The following is a 16,318-nucleotide window of genomic DNA, read 5'->3' as shown; positions in this document are numbered from 1 at the left end:
CAAGGAAAGATAACAAGAAAACTTGCATAGTGAGGTGAACAAGAAGCCCTTTTTGTATGGGATCCTGGATTGAAGAGAGAGGCAGTTTGCTGCAATGTGATAGTGGCAGCAGAACTTTTCCAAGCCTGTGAAGACGGGTATTCATATGGGTACCAAGAGACATAGATTTGTTTGATTTAGAAAGGGAATTTCAGTAAGAAAGTTGAGTGGAGTTAAAAATGCAGATGGAGAGCATTGGCAGAGGTAGAATATATGTGACAGAGTACAGGGGCTGGAGTACAGAGGTGTGTGGCTTGGTCCTTGGGGACCTGCCCTTTAGCTCATCTCTGCTCTTTCCAAGGCATGCCCTGCAGTCTGCAGGGCTCCACAGGTCTCAGCAGCTCCCAGGACACTGAGAACATGTGGCCACAGCTGATCTGGGTAGCTCAGAAGATGAGCATCTTCCACTCGGTGCACTGTTTATTTCTTTGCTCACCAGCAGTTGCACATGAAAAGGAGTGAAAGTCCATCTCCCTGAGGAGAAGTCTCCATCTTTGAAATTCCCAGGTGTGAACTGTGCTTTGAGGTTACCTGCCCACTTGCTGCCCTCTCCCAGCAGCTCTTGGCTCTGTGTGTCTAGGCCACTGCTGAGGAACCCCTCAGCTAGCATCAACCCAGGCACATCTTGTATTTAAAAATAATTTACAGGTGTTCATGCCCATGAGACTTTCTGAAAAATTTTGCTGACAAAAATCAGCAGTGAATTATGCCAATACATGGAATAATATTAAAGGTTTAGACACAGTTTTCCCAACTTTGGAACCTTGGAAGTTGATATGCTTTTAAAACATTTAACAAGACATTGTTCCCTCTGCTGTGACTAGTCTGTCTATGGAATGTGTTTTCACAAGGTGCAGAGCTATGTTAGATGGGAAACTTATTTTAGTACTCAGTTTCCTTTGTGTGACCCCTTTGACCATTTGGGAATTGGCCACGTGTGAAGATAGGAAATGCAAGTTGAAGTGCTTTAGGGGAGCAGCCAAATTTGCGATTTCTTTTTCTCCAGGCTTCCCTTGTGTCTGTGGGTAACACGGGACCAAGCGGTTGGAAATTGCAGTGCTCAGCTTTGCTGTTCTGTTTATGGTTACAGAATGTGGGATATTTTTGGTTCTGAGTGAGAAAAAATTCTGGAGGAACAAAATCTTCCATCAGAGGCAACCAGGTTTTAGGGAAAAAAACCCCAAGCACCAAAACAAAACAAAACAACCCCCACCCCAATAATAGGATTATTATCTGAAGTTAATTTTCCATTGGAGAAAACAAAATAAACAAGGGTTTTTTTAGCAACTTTGTGTACCACAGGTCAAAATTATCAGAATGTTTAGACCTGCAATTTTCATCAAATAGTCCTGAATTAAGAGCCTAAAATCAGAATTAGGGACATTGGAGTTTTGTCCGATGGGGGTCTACAAACAAAAAAACCATAAATGGACAATTGCAGAGACTGTTCTGATTCTGAGCTAGGGAGACTTGTATCTCTCTTTATCTCTATTGGATTTGTTGGTCCTAGTGATCTTCAAGCATCCTGTGAAAATGGTGAGGTCAAACTGAAGCCCTTTCAGAGGGCACACAGCTGTCTTGACCACTGTCCTCTCACTGCAGCTCTGGTCCTCACAGTCTGATTGAGCTCAAGCTAATTCTAAGTCTTGTTTAATAACACACCCTGTTTTACTGTATTTGGTTCCCATAGGCCTGGTATCTCCACCACTGGCTTGGATGCTGCAAGTGTGCTGGTGTGCTGGCAGTTTTCACCCAGCTATAGCTGGTGGCATGCTTACAGAACTGGCAGAATTAATCCGGCACTTAGTTATTGGCTCTGCCTTCTAATTCCCTTCTGAGAACTGGTCCCTGACTTGGATTCAGGCCACAGCCCAGTACAAATGGGAATGAAAAATAATAGATATCTCTTAAGTAAATGCTTCCAGCAGGACAGACAGGCTTCTTAACTCCCCCTGCATCCCACACTTAATAACTTTAGTGGAATTTGGGACTTGCCATTTAGTCCCAGCTCACAGGAGTTTTTTTAAAAGGTTTTTGAATTTATTATTCTCTAGCTTTCCTTCTATACCTCCTCCAGTTATCTTAGCGTTCTCTGTTGCTAGTAACTACGAAGTCAGGGTTAATCAAATGTGACTTTTTTTTTACCATGTTGGAAAACTGTGTGAAAACTGTCTTTTCTCACAGCAGGGGACGAAATGGGCTTCTTGGCACCTCTGCAAGGTGTCCCCTTTGCTGAAGTGTCCGCAGGCATACACTCGCCTCCTGAGGATGCTGCAGCTTCCCCCAGCCAGGGCTGTGCAGCCAAGGAGAAGGTGGACTGATCATGGACTGGGTGTGTAGACCTTACACAAAGCCCAGGGAAAACACTGGACTATGGCAGTCTAAGTATCTGTCTACCAAGCACCTGTCAACCAGCCAGCCAAAACCCACTTTCAAAAGATGCTTTCCTTATGGAATTCTGCACCCTGAAGACAAGGACATACGTGATAACAGCAATAGAAAATTCCCACCACAACAGCAACTCATGAAACGTATTTAAATGAACTGAAAAATAAAAGCAATGCTGAATGGTTATTTAAAATGTAGCAAATAGAAAGGCATACATAGTTTTTATTATCCAAATGCTTCATGAAGTAAAGAAAAAAAAATTACATGGTACTGCTTCGTGCTTTTATTCCCCTGCTATTAGACTATTAGATCAGGACCTGATGATCTCTGCAAGACTTTGAGTAGTTCTAATTAATAATATATTAATAATATTTAATAATATAATAATATTATGGTGTCCAGGCAAAGATTTTGCATACCATGCAGTTGTCCAGTCTCCAGGAGGTTGGAAATCCAAGAACACACATATGCCATAGAGAAGTGCTGCATGTTTGCTTGTTCGGGGAATCTCCTGAACAAGAAACTGAGTGTTACGGGGTTGTTTGTTCGTTCGTTTGTTTGTTTAAATTCCACTGGATTTTTTTTTTTTTTTTATGGAAACAAAACTTTACTTGAAAATGCATTAAGAAAAAGCAAGAGGAGGAAAAAAATGCAGCTAGGGCACACGTCATGCATCATTACATGTCTGTCATGCATCATTACACTAGAAATACATCCCCCTGACAGCAGAGCCACGGCTCTTCTACCTGCAAGTGACAAATCGGCTGCTCTAGGGAAATAAGAGGCGGGGGGTGTGGGGGGGAAATGGAAACGGGCTCAAGATATTTTACTACCACGTCTGGTTCCAGTTCTGCTACAGTCACCACCAAGTGTATAATTAATTGAAGCTAGAGCTAGCAGCTTGTTTGGGCGGCGGCAGGGCTTTGGCAGTCTCCAGAGCAGCCTCCCAGAGTCCCAAAAAGCTATTCAAGGGGGAAAAAAATGGCTTTGCCCTTTTGCGCCTGGAATCCGGATGTCTGGTAGAGGGGGCAGGGGCGGAAGGGAGTTGGAGCTCTGCATTGTCCTTCTGCTCCCGTTGCTGACACACCCCGATATCCTTCTGCTGTGCAGATCCCTTTCAGCTGCCTGGTCTTAGCACCTTTGTCTATAGGAATAGCTGAACGCTTTTCCACGTGCACTACCTACCACTGCAACTGAAGAAATCTCATGCTAACAGCACTTTCTAAAATACATAGGTTTGTTACTAATCTTGATTTTAAAGGTCTTGCTGGTTTACACTACTTTCCTAACTTGTTTTACTTGGGCAATCTCACCTTTGCACATCCACACTGCCACAGCCTCCTGAGGTGCTGCAGGTGCTGGAGAGGTGCTCATCCACCACCCACTCGTGCTTTGTCCCTCCCTCCATCCCCGGGAGTCCTGCTCTGCACAGTTCTGACCAACTGCAGCATCTGCTTCCCTTCACAGCTCTTCCTGCTCTGCCAGGTCCCTCACTGGCATCACCCCAGCCCTACTGCAGTTCCTGATGGTCACCATGATGTTCACTACTATGTAAAATATTTCTTAGTGTTCAAGATCCTCTGACAGTGGTTGCAAGCTGGGGAGGATTTGAACAGCACTTTACTTTTGTGTACACTTCAAGGAGAGAACCCTCACACCTGTGGGTGCACTGTGCATGAGAAGACAGCCAAGACCAGGACTCTGCAGCTCCAGTGGCAGCATCTCAGTGCTGATCAACTTGATACAGAATTTTGTTCACAAGTCATGGGACCATTTAGCAACAGTGATGGAAATGAGCTGATGAAGGTTTAGTTTTAAGCCATACTTTGTTAAAGTTTTCTAATATTTGCAAAGAGTGGTTGCAAATATAATCCTTTGCTACTGTTTGTGAAAGGGCTTATGAATTCAACTAACCACGCTTTCAATCAGATATTTCCCTCACAGAGCAAGGACAGGGGGAAAGTTTGCTAAAGAAGTGTCATGGAAGTGAGAACACCATCACTTATTTCCAGTCAAAAGAAAAACAGTGCTGCCCATGGCCCCTCCAGGGCAGGCAGTGGTTCTGCAGCTGGCTGCTGCTGCTAGAGGTGGGGTACCCACTGCTGGCCAGTGCAGGCTTCTCACTGCTGTGCACTCCAGGCAGACCCATCAAATCCCCTGTGCTGAGCATGAGGTAACAATATGTTGATCCCAACTCATGCCCTCTCCCTGTTTGCTTGCACCTCACACATTTAGGTCACAGGGACACCACCATCATTCCACCCAGTCATCTGCTGGGTCCTGCTGGGGTCATCTGGATCTTGGGTCTGCCTAAGATGGAAGTAGTTATGCACAGAAAAGTTATGGGGACATGAACAAACATACTATAACACTTGCTCCTGAATGCATCCAATAATTTAAATGTCTCTCTTTGCTCTCTTGTTTTCTCCCTTGTTTGTAAGTTGTTGGTTCTCCTTTTGGTTGTCTCTCTGTTACAGCATTATTCTGAAAAATTTCAAATCTCTCTTCACATCCTCACCTTTTTTTTTCTTTTTTTGGCCATTCAAACAGCAGTGAGCAGTGTTGGCCTGTGGTTTTAAAGTCTCTGTGTGGTAACAGGAATCTGTGATCGGTAGTGCCATGAGGATATTTCCGTGTGGAGGAGTTTCAATGGCCAACTCTCTTCAATAGTCATTATTTATAGATGTCCTGTCATGAGACACACTCTTTTACCCCTAATTTTACATTTCCTTTCATATTTTTAATATGTTTTCAGGATACCCTTTTCAGCAAACCAAACAGATATGTACATAAATGAAAGGTGACCTTTATGCACAAGGAAAGAGTTCTCATGAATTGCAGGAAGTAATAGACTATATGGGAAAAGCACCTTCTGCTCTTTATTTTATTTTTTTTATGTACAGCATTTCCTTCAAAGTCCATGACTGTAAAACAGAGCCTTAAGTACCAGCCAGAAGTAGACTCCTGAGTATTTCATATTCAGCTTTACACAGCTCCCTGCCTTTGTCCTCCGACAAAAGGCTGCAGTCTATTAAATTAATCTGCTCAATTGGGAATGAAGGCCATATTAAATAGTCTTCATTGTGCACTTCTATAGATAGAAAATGCTTTGGGAGTTATCAGAATGTCGGCTGCAGCCATCTACCACTATTTGGTATAAGTAAATGCCTATTTAACCAGGCTTTGAAATGGAATATGATTGACAGGCTCTTTCCATACTCCCATTTCCATTATTTCACCTATTCACTCTGTTTTTCTAAAAAGGCATAAAATCCAGCTTCCAGCCTCCAAGATACACTTCCCAGGACTGCTCTTCTCTGTCACCATCTCCAATACGTTCTTAGTTTTGCTTGCTAACATGCTCCTACCTCCCAATAACCTGGCTCTTTCTTTACAACCGCTCTGCATTACAGGCATTATTTTACTTCCAGTTATGCCATTTTTCTTCATCCTGTTATTGTCACCTTGGTGTCCAGATAAACCATGCCAGCTCTACCTCCCAAACCTTTATACCAAACATATCCTCTCCTTTCAGATAACATGGCAGAAATACATCCCTGCTCTCCCAGGCTGGCAGGAAGGGGGTCTCATCTATTCCTCCCTACAAGTATTGAATACCTGGAATTGTGTGCTTAGTGCTTCTCCCTCCCTGATGCTGGCAAAATATTTTTTATCTCTTTTTCCCCACTTCTAAGAGCCCAACAATATTTGAGGAAACCCTTACCTTTCTCTTATCCCTATATGTACGTTGCCATGGCTAGAGCTTGTTGAAGTAGTACTTCTGTAAAACCTTAATTTCTGACCCAGTACTCCCATTTGTTATTTTTGATGTGAGTAGAGAGAGAGACGCATAAAAAGTGGGCTTCACAGTGCTGCTTCTTCATTGAAAGTATGTTTGTTTATCTAAGGGCTAGGATGTTTGATCCTTGATAAGTTGCTGTGCTTTCTACTGAGAATGAAATTTTTCAGGCAAGAATCACATTCACAAAAAAACCCCAGCCCAAAAACAGAATAATGAAAAATGAGGAATATGTTTCTAGTATGAAATTTGAAAGTGTGCTTTTACTATCCAGCTGACACATATGTAAGCAACAGCAAGGACAAAAGCAGTGAGGGATATTTTTGAAAATACTACAAGCAGCAACTCTGGCATCTTCCGAAGTCACTATGCCATGATAATGTGCTGAAACATTGCCAAAATTTTTCCTCCTTGACTCTTACCAAGTGGCATTTTGACCCATCTACACCTGTACCCAAGTCCGCGAGAGCCACACATACCCCTGGTCACTGATTTAAGTAATTTTGCTACATTCTTAGTATCTACTTTTCAGATGCACTAATGTAAGGCAACTGGAAGAAAGCAGGAGCTGTTCTTGATATATCAGATTTGCTAAAACATTTTCAAATTATCCTCTCGATGTATGCATATAATAACCACACTTTCCTGGACTCATTTTTCATGGCTGTATGCTCAAAACCTACCTACCACTTCTAAATGCAAACTGCTCAGTTGCATAAATCTCCAGTTACACAGAATACAGTAGGGAATCAAGCCCAGTGGGACAACAGAAAATCAAGATCAGATTTATTCTTTTCATCACAAAATGCTCACTTGCAAAAAACCAACCAACCAACCAACCAACCAAAACCAAAGCAAAAAAGAAAATAACAACAAAACACCCGAACCAAACCAACCAACCAACCAACCAAAGCCCCCCAAAATCCCACAGAAACTGAAACAAACCCAATCAAGCCAAGCCAAGGTCATATTAAACAATTTCTGAAAAAAGTCATGTGATATAAAACTGTTTTAAAAATCACTTCATTAATATGTGCTAATAATATTGATTTGGGGAAACACTGCTGGAAAAGATAGAAAAATGGAACTGTGTTGTGGGGATGATTTCTTCTACTTTTTGCTAGCACACCCCTTAACTCAAATGGTGTTTACCTTCTTCTAGTGTGGTGGTTTCTATTCAATTTATATGATGAAGGTGTACAAAACCCACAGTCATCCTGATTCAGTGAAAGGACTGGTTCCTAGAAGACAAGAAATGATGGCATCAGGCCCAGCAGATAGAACATTTTTGCATACTTTGTGCAAAAGCATGCACCTGCTGTATTTAAAATGGTACATTCTTAGTTGTAATTTCTCTGTTCAGAGTCTTTTCTCTCCAGATGAAGAGTGAAGTCTGCCTGTTCAGAGATTCTTTATGAGGGCAATGTAATAGCTTAGAATGGCTCTTTCCATCTTGATGTTTTGTGCACACATTAATATGCTTTTTTTCCTCTCCTGTTTAGCTTTAGCAAATTTGGATTTTATTTTTATTCAACTTCTGAATCATTATTAGGTATTTAATTATTTTTCTCTGTTTGCTTTTAACAAAGCAAGTAGATACCAAACAGCAACTGCTACAAAGGAAATTGGCATAAGATACAAAAATAACTGTAAAATTCCAGCTCCTAACCTTCCTCTGTGATCAGTCTTGCTACATTTAAAGTAAGATGACTACTGCCAGTATAATACTCTTAACGGCACACAATTATTAATGTGCATATTTGTTTATCTGAAATGTAGAAATTAGTCTTGCTTTCACTTACAGTCATTTAACACTAATGTTGCCAATGTTTCTCTGATTTCCATTGTTATCTGTGAAATCAGAATCATCCCCATAGGGATCCATTGATCCATCCTTTTGAGATATTGCTTGTTTCCATTGTGGTTGTGAAAGACAGCTTCAGTTTAAGAAAAAGTTGACATTATTACAAGTCACATAATTTCAGTCCCAAATTCAGTGTTATGAGAATCACTTTGACTTGTTCAATTCATTTCAGAATAGAATAATATGAGAGGAATCCTAATGCTCAGCAAACTGAAACCAAAAATAATCACCGAACTTCCCTGAACCAGAACAGCTGAGAGTTGCTCTCACAAAAGCCTTTTCCTGTGGAGCAAAGTAGAAGAAAGGAAAGAAAACACAAGGTTATCCAAAACTATTTTTTCAATCTTTCAATAATCATGTTCTCAGACTTTCCTGGTTCATTCTCTGTAGTTTTAACTCTCAGTGACTGAATGAATGAAAATGAAGAAAAAAGCTCTGTTTAAGTCGACAAAGCTGCTGTAGCAACCATGAATCAATTCACAAACCCTTGGAAAATTTGCAGAACACTTGTGTAATATAGAAGTGTTTAATAAAGTACTTTGTTAAAAACTAAATTGTCACTTTGATTTGTTTTTCAGTACCTTTGATTCACCATTATTTTACTTCAGAATTTCCTTTAATCTAAAGTATTCAAAATGTTTGAGGGAGTGAGACTCTAGCTGAAATATTTTCATTAGCCAAAAGCATTTTGTCATAACAAAGCCTACAGACTGATTTTCTGTAATTGATTGTGTTCTTAATTTGCCAGAACTTAAAATCGTTTTTTCAAACTTACATGATATTTTGGAAGTCACAAATGAGAGAAAATTATGTCTTTGCTTGATTCACTTCTACACAGCGATGTTTGTATTAAAAGTTGTATGAACTGATGGGCTCCTGATGAGCTTTGGAAATTTACTGCTCAAGCTGGTGCTTGGTCTTGCTTAAGTTCCTGAAGTTTGGGGAGGTGCCTCTTTGGATCCAGTTGCTGTAAGGGTACCAATGCTGGTGGAAGGGCAGGGATGCACTCTTGCACTGAGATCAGGTAGAGGCATCCCAGATGGCAGGGACCAGAACTGCAATTCTGGCAATACTCCTGTCTCTTGCCCAACCTGTGCTCCCCGTCCCCTGTAGCTCATTTCTGCAGGTGATACATGTGTCCCAAAAAAGGAGCCATTGTCCCTGCACACTGCTATGTATAGAAACTGAATTAAACATGATTTTATTCTTATTCTGTAACTACTGGCTACACTTTCCACATCTGTATCACTTGTCCAGGATGATTCTCATGTGCCTGCTCTCCCTGGCCTCCAGGTCCCCACTCGAGATATCAGCCAGCACTGCAATCATCAGGACACATACAGTGCAAAGCAGATTAATTTTGTATCTGCAGATACAGAATAAGACAAAATCAATAGAAAAGGTACAGTGGCTTACCATACCAGTAATGCCATTGGGTTATAGTACAACTGATCTTTCATATGCTAAATGATCCCGATCAGGCCACAGAAATATTTCAACACACATAGAGTTTATGGCCCTTGAGAAGAAGCTTATCCTTAGAAGAAGCAATTGTGGACCTGAATGCATTTTGCAGTGCAACTGTGATCTGCAGATGTAAGGGAGAACTGCAGGCACATGTAGGGCTCAATTTCAGGCTGCACATTGCAGGAAAAGCAGCTTTTTTTTTTTGGGTGGGGGGGGAAGGTGACTGCCCAGACACCCAGTGTTTGATTCTGCACCAGTGAAGAGGCACTTCCCAACTAAAGAGCAGAGCTCTTTAGAGTGTACTTTGAGTACAAAGAGTGTACTTTGTGGTTCAAGGCCTCAAAGAATTTCCTGTGCATTCATTGCAAAAGAATATAATCCAAAATTGGTGTAGCATACAGCTCTTGGCTTGTTCATATCTATGTTGAGTGTATCTCTTCCTCTTCTAAATAAAATCTCCACTGGCCAAACAATCTGACTGGGACTGAGGCTGGAAGGGTTTCCACTCATCTAGATGTCCTCTAACACTTGTAAAGTTACAGAAAGGTCAAAGTCTCCAAAAGGACAGGATCGTTCTTCATACTGCCTCCTTTCCCTGGAGAAGAATGGGATGCAACTATCACTTGGGCTTTCGGGCTACCTGTAATTGCAGTCACTCCTGTCTTGTTTCCTTCTCTTTGCCTGGGCTTTCTCCTTTTCTGTCACAACTGTAGTACAAAGCAGTGGATATGAGAAATATCCCCTTTTGAAAAGCAGAATCATTTAGCCCCCAGACTGTAATAAGCACTGTCATGCTGGTGTCCTGCACTCCTTCCTCCTGTCTAAACATCCTGCGAAAGGCTTGTAAGTTTGGGGAGCAAAGGGTGCATGAGGATGTAGCTGTCGAGAACTATTTATTTGATCAAGTGCAGGGGCATGTGCATGTGCATGCAATGATTAATTAGGAACGTATCTTAGCATGACAAAATGGTGTGCAAGTTCCTCGGACAGCTAAAATGACTCAGAGAAAACTGTTTTAATTTATTGTAGGTTTTACACTGATAAATTGTGGTTCCTTTGCACAGGGTCCTCCCTTTTTAATTATTCTCTGCTGAAAAGCGTGCCCGGAGTCTGGCTTGATAAAGACAGGAAACCCTTCAGTAGAGTAAAATGTCCAGTGTCGCTTGGTACCAGATGACAGGAAAGACAACAATGCTACTGAAGGTAATTAAATATGTCTTTTAACCAGCTGTTCATTTGTAGCCTGTGCACAAAAAATGTTTAGTACATTGACTTGAAACAAAAGAGAGTTGAAACAAATGTGTACCAAAAGCTAAAATATGGGACTGAGATCATAAAATATTCTGAGTTGAAAGGGATGCACGAGGATCATCAAGTCCAACTCTTAAGTGAATGGCTCATACTGGGATTGGGCCCATAACCTCGGTGTTATCAGCACCCTGCTCAAACCAACTGAGCTCATCTCAGGGTCAACTAAATACATAAACTTTTTTTTTTTTTTTAAAGTTGTATCCTTACACTTCTGGCAGACCATTAAATCCACAGAGGAAGAAATATAGCCTTAAACTTTGCTTAGGAAGCTGGAAACATATTGCTCTGTAGTACAAATATTTTTTTCATGAGAGCACAGTAAACTCCTCAGATGGCTGGATTCTGAGCTGTACAAATAAAGCTCACAATACAAAAACAACAAGAAGGTTCACAATTCTAGTCTGCCTTTTCTTTTTCTCCATGACTTTTGGGTGGTCTCAGAAATCATGTTCTTGAGTTTTTACATCCATAGCAGACGGAACAGGGTATTAAAACTTTAAGAAACAATTGTTTCTCTTAAAAATGCTTGCTGAATACTTGAGCAAGTAATCTAGGAAACGAATGACTGATTAAAAGGCAAAATATATTCAATTGCATTGATTAAAAAATTCCCAGTAATTTCATTGTCACAACTTCCAAAAATATTCTGAAATAACTCAGAGATGATTGGGGGTTCAATTTGTAAAGGAAAAAGTAAAGTAGGACATGAAAGGTCTATGAAAACATAATAAAATTAAATCTTTTAGTCCTTTGATGTAAGAACAATAAAGGAGTATAAAACTTGATGATATCCACAAAAATAAAACACTTCTGCTTTTTAATCCCAAACCAAAATTTGATTTCTTTTTACAGCTTAATGTGATTTTTTTTCAGATTTATGTAGTAAGACCCAAATACAGTCCTGATTTGACTGAAAATACGGAGAATGTTTTACTGAATTCAGTGAACAGCCTTAAGAAATATTTTTAAAATTGTTAAAATAACTCTTTTCAAAATTATATATTTTGGACCTTTTAAAATGAAGTCATTGAAGGTTGCATTAAGTCGCACTTATTTTTTGAACTATTAATGGAATTAAATAAAATATCATATTTTATGCCCATCCACCCTCCTACCCCCCCTTCCCAAGTGATTTTTTACTTTTTAACCCCTCCACATATTTTCCTCTCATGGTATTGCACATCAGCTACTGATTAATTGCATAGCACCAGACACATCTCAGATTCTCTGCTCCCTACTTAAGTAGACAAAATAGTTTTCTTCTGGAAGTGGAAAGATGTAGAAATGTAAGCTCCCATCCTGAAACCACCAGCGTCATCTCAGATTTCAGCATAAAGGAAAGTAGGATTTATCCTGTCCTATTGTTTTATTTTTGTAAGAGTGGTATAAGAAAGAGGCTTTCTTGCATATGACAGCTGGAAAGAGAGTTCCCAGGAGTTTCAGTGTGACCCAGAAACATGTCCCCACTGTATTTAGTAGTGTTGTGTGGGTGGTGGGACAAGAGAGGTGTCCCCAAGGGATGTGCTGAGCCTCCTGTGGCAACCCTTGGGCTCCTGCATGCACCCCAGCTAGCACACATCCCATGCACATCCTTCCTGTGGTGCACACACACCCCCATGTCCTCTGCTACTGGGTGGGGAAACAAGCAAGGTTGGATGGCATTTAAGACTCCGGCAACTCCAGAAACGAATCCATTTCATACTTACAGGGTTCAACCCAGAGACAGAGCAAGTGGCTAACATCTCCTCAAAGATTTAAAGGTAAGGTCACTTCAGCAAGCTGAAGATCTGGTCAGTAGCTACTTGATGAATATTAATGATAGAATAAATATGGTTAAACTCTTAGTCATTGCTTTATAGGCTGAGTTCTGTCTGAACTCAGAGAACTGCAGGCAAATCAGTCCTCTTTCTGTGAAGCAAAGGGAAGAGCTTTTCCTGCATCTCTGCTTTTGCATTACAGATCACAAGGCAGTGCCACACCTGAGTGGTGGCAGGTTATGTGCATCACAGGCAGAAGGAATATTCATGCTCAATGAAACTGAGGGTTCAGCTACACTTGGGTGGGTGGGGGCAGGGGAGAAAAGTAATTTTCATCCATTACTCAAAACACTTCCATAATCTGCATGGGAAAAAACATGGAATTTTATTCTCAGAGTATAAAGCTAGTCTCTACACACTGCCTTTTCCTCATGTCCTGCTTGTTCTGTACCTGCCTGGAGATGGGACAGGGGTGAGTTCCTGACTATTTTTTCTCCTTTTCTGATGCTGATGACTGGTGCACTGAGTGGTCCTGACTGGGCATAGCCAGTCCAAGGTTCAGAGCTCATTCTGTTTTCTTTTTGTATGTGCAGAGCAGTTGGATGAGAAGAGTTTAGACTGTGTTCAAAAGTGTGTTGATTAGCCTGTAAAACAAATTTAACTTATTTTCAGTAGACAGACTGATAGACAGACTCACATATGCATATTTTTGCTACAGGAAGTACCTGTGATAACACAAAGAGAAACAGCTTAAGTAAAACACCATCTAGAGCAATGTGCTTTCTCTAGCACTCACAATTTTTTATTGAGAAGAGGAATTTTTAAAAATGGTATTTCCGCAGTGTCTGGGAGATTGGCCCAAACTTACCCAATGCTAATACAACCTCTGACAAATGTTAAAGCCAGGCAGTTTCTGACATGATGTGGGCGCTCAAGCAGGGAAGAGAGCACAGACACTTGTCTCCAGCCTTTCTGGTTGAACACAAGGAGAGTCCTATGGCTGATGAAGCACAAAGACTGGAGACCTTGGAAGGAGCACCAGGAGGGTGGTTTGAAAGAGATGGATCACTGTGCCTCCAAAGGCAATTCAGCTTCGGCACTCTCTAGGAATTTATCACAACATCTCCCTGTGCCTACACAAGGTCTGTATGCAGCCTCTACAACCCAAAGAAAAGTCTGTATGTTATGATATACCATCAGTCTGCAGAAGTAGGCAGAGTTTCTCACACCTTTCGAGTCCTTCCTATCTATTGTTGGTTTTCCATTACCCTGCTTCTGGATGCCCCTGAAAAACCACAAGAACTTCCCTTCTTGTGGGGTTTCATCACTTTTGCCTCAAAATGAAACTAACCAAAATGAAAAACAGCCGGATCAAAAAGAAATCTATTAAGCAAATAAGCAAACAAATCCAAACCTTCAAAAATTAAGTTGATATTAATTTTGTATCTGGTTTTGGCCAAACTGTGTATTAATTTTTAGATCTTTTTTTTCCTGTCAGTTCATATGTTCTTTGCAAGAAGAATCACATTTGGTTGTAGTCTCCTACCAGTCTCTGATCTGTACTTCTGTTTTGCTGTCATTTGGCAACTGCTTTGCCACTATGTTCCTGCTTATGTCATGAGACCGTATTGCTGGTGATTTATGGCTTAAACTCCAAGCTTTTGGTCAGCGCCTAGTAAAAAAATGTCTTGCTTCTTTTTATTCAGGATCTGAAATACTTTCGTCACTTGGGTTGATGCTACACAAAGAGGGTTTTCTCTAAATCCTCTGAAAAGCTTTGTGTCTCTACTACCCCATTAACCACGGTTTACACTTAAGAGCAGGTAAAAGGACAATTCTAAAAATCTCACTTGAACTGAGGTGAGTACAATCAATCAACAATTAACATTGTTCACATCCAATAAGTCCAAATTCCTGCATACAGAATGTTTCTCTTGGCATATCATGCTTGTCAGCTCCATTTTCAACCTGAGCTGCCAGCCAGCGATAGCAACAGAACTATAGCAGGCGTTCTGCAGGCTTTTGTATCTGGGGTGGGTACTAATTTTACAAAGTAGGGACACAGGAATAACTCAGAGAAAACAAGAATTCCAGAGCTGGACTGCTGGGACAGGCCTCTGGATAATTACTTTTAATACAGATTTTTGAAAAATAAACGGTTCTGTGCTAAAGAGAAGATATTTAGGAGTGTGAAAGAGGAGGCAAATTACTAGGTGCATGTAAAGGACGGGGGACTGGAGGCTGGGGAGTGAAAGTGGGTTTTTCCGAAGGAAAGGCACAGCCTGACAAGTTTTTCCCACACGGCTCCCGCAGTGAGGCCAGCCTGATGTGAAAGAGCCGCATTTTGCCCGGCGCTGGGCCCCTCCTGGAGGGCGCGGTGCGGCCCGGCCGGAGCGCGGGTGGCTCCGCGGGTGGTGCCCCCGGGAGGGGCCGCGCTCCAGCCCTGCCGTGAGGCAGCCTCCGCTGTCTTCCCGGCCGCGCCGCTCCTGAGCTCTGCTGCTCTATGCTTCAGCCTCTTTGTTTCCCTTGTCCTGCTGCCAGCAGGGCAGACAGTGCAGGCAGTCAAGGAGCAGCTGCCTGCCGGAGCTCGGAGGCTCACGTCACACAGGCAAGGCTGCCGGGGCACAGCCAGCCAGCGAGGGGGTGAGGTTAGGTGAAACATTAGCCACGTTCTCTTGGCTTCCCGCCAGGGCCTTTCAAATATTTCTTTATGTGCTGCTGATGCTGTGCTTGTTTGGCATTTAAAAGGTATGCTCCGACAGGATTTCACAACGAGCTTCCATTTTACGGTTCAAAACAGATGCAAGCTTATGACCCATGGAAATATGTGTCTCCATGAACCCCTTCCTCTCCCCTCCTTCGGGGCTTGCAGCACAGCCACTCCAGGCAGATCAATCGTGAAGACTGTGTAAGCAGCTAAAAATAATGCAAGTCATAAAAGTCTGGAAGCTGTTGCTCATTTTGGGGTTTGAAGATTCAAATGTCAGTTAATACCAATGACTGTAGTATCTGGACAGTAGTAGATAAGGGTCAGATATTCTCCTACGGTGATTAACATGACTTGCGATCCCCTTCCTCAATGCCTGTTGCCAAAGTGTGTCTCCTCAGTTTCCCAGATTGCAGCGAACAGGCAGATACTCTTAACAGTTTGTCAGGAGCAGAATTGCAGCCTAGATTCAGAAAAACAGTGTTGGAAGGCAGAATAAACTGAGCCTGTATCATGCATCCTGACTGACGCCAGTCAAACCAGTTCTTAAAGACTCCACCAGTGCTGCAGGCAACATGTGCCAGTGTTTCCTTGTCCTTTCTAAAGCTTCTCTTTATCCAGATGGGAGCATGGGCTAGGTTCTTTATCTACCTCTCCAGCAACAGAAAGGTGGAGCGGCATGTTGCAACACTACTAGTGATTTGCAGAATGTCCTAAAGACAGTACTTCCTCCAGGTCAGGGTGGGGATGGTGAGAAGAACAGTTTGATAAAGCCTGGAGTGCAAATTCAAATGGCTGAAATACATCTTGTGCCCAGGATGAACAACAGGGAGGTCAGGGAAGTGAGCAAATGCAGGCATGAGCTTTCACAGCTTGTGTAGGGTTGTATCCTAATTTTGTGCTGGGATTTGTAATGTCATTGTCAAAGGAGACTAATGCACTGAAGATGACTCTAATGAAGTGCTATTCTTTAAAGAAACAGGAGA

The 16,318-nt window shown here is 41.8% G+C and overlaps 1 long non-coding RNA gene across 1 annotated transcript in view; it reads right to left on the bottom strand.

Annotated features, from left to right (window-relative positions):
* Positions 1-2,105: 2,105 nt before the first annotated feature.
* The window catches only part of LOC116444693, a 29,003-nt gene continuing 14,790 nt past the window's right edge, over positions 2,106-16,318 (bottom strand). Inside the window, exons 2-3 of the long non-coding RNA XR_004240446.1 lie at positions 7,379-7,467; positions 2,106-2,938 (exon numbers count right to left, since the gene is read on the bottom strand). This is a non-coding gene — a long non-coding RNA (uncharacterized LOC116444693). The remainder of the gene's footprint in view (positions 2,939-7,378; positions 7,468-16,318) is intronic.

The sequence above is a fragment of the Corvus moneduloides genome, chromosome 5, assembly GCF_009650955.1.
Source record: "Corvus moneduloides isolate bCorMon1 chromosome 5, bCorMon1.pri, whole genome shotgun sequence".
Taxonomy (NCBI): domain Eukaryota; kingdom Metazoa; phylum Chordata; class Aves; order Passeriformes; family Corvidae; genus Corvus; species Corvus moneduloides.
This window is presented reverse-complemented; position numbering and strand designations above follow the sequence as displayed.